Here is a 3854-nt window from a genome sequence, read left to right as displayed (position 1 = left end):
GCAGCTGAGTAGGGGTGACATCAGCTCTCCTGCAATGTGCAGGCCTGATATTCCTGAGTTTTGCAGCTGAGTAGGGGTGACATCAGCTCTCCTGCAATGTGCAGATGAGGGGAGGGGACAATTCTGCACAGCCTCAGATATCAACATGCCTCCCACCCCAGGTGGCAGCCCAGACCAGAGACATTTGCCTAGTCTTTGTTGACAACAGACACCTGCTTCTGCAAGGCCACATTCCCAAATGTGGTGTGTGGCAGCACAGACCAGGATGACCCCACTATGGCCCCAAGTAGCATCACTGGCTACTCACATAAGGCTGTTCCTCACTGCCTTTGATTCTCCAGTTCAGCCTCTCTTCATAGTGCACACATCCTTCTGCTTCTCTTTCTCTTCGACCTCTCCATTCCTTCCTTGCTACTCTTAGTGGCGCAAGGGTCTCTGAGTGTCTGAGGTCATCTCAGGAATGGTCTCAAGAGTGCTATGCCATGCCCATGCATTATAGCACCAAGCAGGGGTCATCTTGGCCATGACCTTCCTCACCTTGGCCTGCTCAGAATCAGGCTGGTGGTCACTTCAGACTAGCTCCCTCTCTTTGCCCCATGGCACCAGTCTGGTGGTCATCTCTGATTCAGTCCTCACTGGACCCACTGCTCAAGTAGCTCCATGTGAGGCCCCATACGATCCCAGGCAGGGTTCTTCTATCTCTTTCTCGCTTCCTGCCCTGGAAGTTCATCCAGGTTTGTGCAGCACTGGACTGGTGGTCGTCTCAGGTTTACTTCTTCCAGGGAGTATTAGGCTGCAGATTGAAACACTGAGGGTAGCCTCTCATCTCTGCTGCTTATTGCCAGGTATGTGACATAGCAGCCACACCCGTAATACCTCTAGGGGCAGGGAACCTTGGAGAGTTTTTTAATCCAAGAATGTAGGCATCACATGACAGACTCTGAGTCAGTGTTTCCATCATGCAGAACCCTGTGAAGTTTAACCATAGCTCTATCTGTAGAGAGGCAGGGTCACGCTGCAGACTGATGCTTGGCATCCTCATGCTACGGCTGCAGGACTTGTCCTCTGAGTCTCAGCCTGGAAGGAGGGAGCATGTGCTCAGTGGGAAAGGGTACTTGTTGCTTTTGCAGAGGATTGGGGTTAAATTACCATCATTCACACAGTGGCTCACAACCACCAATAACACCAGTTTCAAGAGCTCTGACACCTTTCTGATGTCCATAAACATAGCACACACATAAGAACAGACAAACACTAAAATACAGAAAACAAGCTTTAAATCCAAGGCTGAAATGTAACTTCTCTTGGGACAGGATTATGGAGCTGAGCTAATAAGAGGAGACAGTAGGTGCTCTGCCATTATAACTGGGCCAATGCTGCTAGAAAGCAAGCGATGGGTTAGGGTCTACTGTTCACCCAACACCACCCAGCTCTCTTTCTTACTCCCTGCTGCTGTCCACTATGTGCTGAGTCCACAAGAAATCCCTCTTCAGACAGCTGTCACAGTCTAGACTTCTATCTTTAACAACAGTGATGACCTGTGTTTCCATTCATTGTAACTGCCCAGTCTGTGACATCTTGTTATATCCACCACTGGATAAGGCAAGTCCCTACTGAGGATTGTGTCTGTGCATGATGATAATTGGTGTTGAGTAGGTACAGAATCCCGGAGAGAAGAGCACAGAAGCAATCCACTTCCCATTACTGTTGAGGTATATGTGAATGAGATACTGGATGAAGCTGCCAAGATGGCTCAGCAGTTAAGAGTACTGGCTACCTTTGTAAAGAACCCCATATGGAGGCTCATAGCCACCCATAACTCCAGTCCCAGAGGATCAAAGCATGGTATGTGGTGCACAGACATATATGTAGGCAAATCACTCGTATACATAAATAAATGCATGAAAACATAGAAAAGTGATGCTGCGGACCCTGTGACATTTCCCAGGCAGCTTAGAAAATGGGACAGAGGGTGCAGTTGTGAACAAATATCCCAGTAGAAAAGAGAGCCAGAACAGGAAGTAGTGTTCAGCAAATGACTGACTGTACCCTCTGCCACCCCTCCAGCCCTAGCAACAACTCGTCCATCCTTCATTCTTTTCTTATAGGATTGTCCTCTGTGAAATGATGAATGAACTGCATCCCCAGATCAGACCCTGGTGATGACTGATGAACTCTAGTGATTTGGTCAACTTTGAAAAGTATGTGCATACACACACACACACACACACACACACACACTCCTAAACACACATTCACACATTCACACATTCACACATATATTCACATACACATATACACATTCACACATACACTCATATACACACTCACACACATACACTCACAAACATACATATATATACTCATATACATATACACATTGCATACATATATTCACACATATACTCACACTCACACACTCATGTACACACACTCATATACACACATTCACACATACACTCACATACACATACACACTCACACACAAACATTCACACACATACACATATATTCACATATGCATTCATACATGTAAACATACACATATACACATACATACACACATATACACACATAAACACACATGCACTCATACACACACACACACACACACTACATATATCTCCTCTCCCCTAAATGTTGGGAACACACAAAACACATACTCACATACATATGCACACATATATACACTCACAAGCACACACACTCATACACTCACACATACTCACACACACATACATACACTACATATATATCTCCTCTCCCCTAAAGGTTGGGGACACACAAAGCAAAATCTATCATGCTTGGTATCACTGAGCTTCTCTAGCTGCAAAGATGGTCACTGAACAGACAGACTCTGTACATCGTCAGTATGTAAGGAAGAACTTCAATAATAGCAGGTAAGGAAAGGCTGGAGCATCTAAGAACTCCAAAATTCTAACATGAAGCTTAAGAGGCAGGGAACAAGGAAAGGGGGACCTGCAGGCAAGACTGCACCATAAAGTCTTTATTTGATGTTTATTATGTTTAAAGATGTAGCATGCACAGCATCCCTCAAAATTTGTGTGTTACCCGTTTGTCGACCAAAACTTCACCATTTCTTGTGATCTCGGCGATCCAGCTCTGCAGCACCAAAGGCTCCAGGCCAGAAGAGCTGAGTCTGGCTCTCTCTTGCTTCACTTCTGGGAGACATTATAATGAAGCTTTCTCTGCTATGAAAACTTCAGACAAACACAAGTTGCCCTTAGACGTGATAAAGTCTGGTTATTGCCATGTGCCGATCCTGGATTATCACCTTTAGTCCTCCCTTCAGATCTCAGACTGAGGGGCCAAGGAGCTTTGACTGAAAAACTGGGCACTGCCCGGGCCAGTGTGGACCAGGCTGTGGCATCAGGCTCTGCCCTCCGGCCACCAACATCATCCTCCTAAGAATGTTTGAGGGTACATTCACATAGCATCCATGGCATCACTTAAAGTGCCCAGTGGCATTTAGTTATTTAGTTATCCTGCATGATCTGGGGTGAAGTCCAATTTCTTCTTCTTCTTCTTCTTCTTCTTCTTATTATTATTATTACTATTTTTTTATTTTTTTTATTCGATATAATTTATTTACATTTCAAATGATTTCCCCTTTTCTAGCCCCCCCCCACTCCCCGAAAGTCCCGTAAGCCCCCTTCTCTTCCCCTGTCCTCCCTCCCACCCCTTCCCAGTTCCCCGTTCTGGTTTTGCCAAATACTGTTTCACTGAGTCTTTCCAGAACCAGGGACCACTCCTGCTTTCTTCTTGTATCTCATTTGATGTGTGGATTATGTTTTGGGTATTCCAGTTTTCTAGGTTAATAACCACTTATTAGT

The 3854-nt window shown here is 45.4% G+C and overlaps 1 pseudogene; it reads right to left on the bottom strand.

The window, feature by feature from the left end:
* Window positions 1–784: 784 nt before the first annotated feature.
* On the bottom strand, window positions 785–889 carry LOC127667158 (uncharacterized; annotated as a pseudogene).
* Window positions 890–3854: the final 2965 nt, after the last annotated feature.

This window comes from Apodemus sylvaticus, chromosome 16 (genome assembly GCF_947179515.1).
Source record: "Apodemus sylvaticus chromosome 16, mApoSyl1.1, whole genome shotgun sequence".
NCBI classification, from domain to species: Eukaryota; Metazoa; Chordata; class Mammalia; order Rodentia; family Muridae; genus Apodemus; species Apodemus sylvaticus.
Note: the sequence above shows the minus strand (reverse complement) of the source record. Positions and strands in the feature narration are given on the sequence as shown.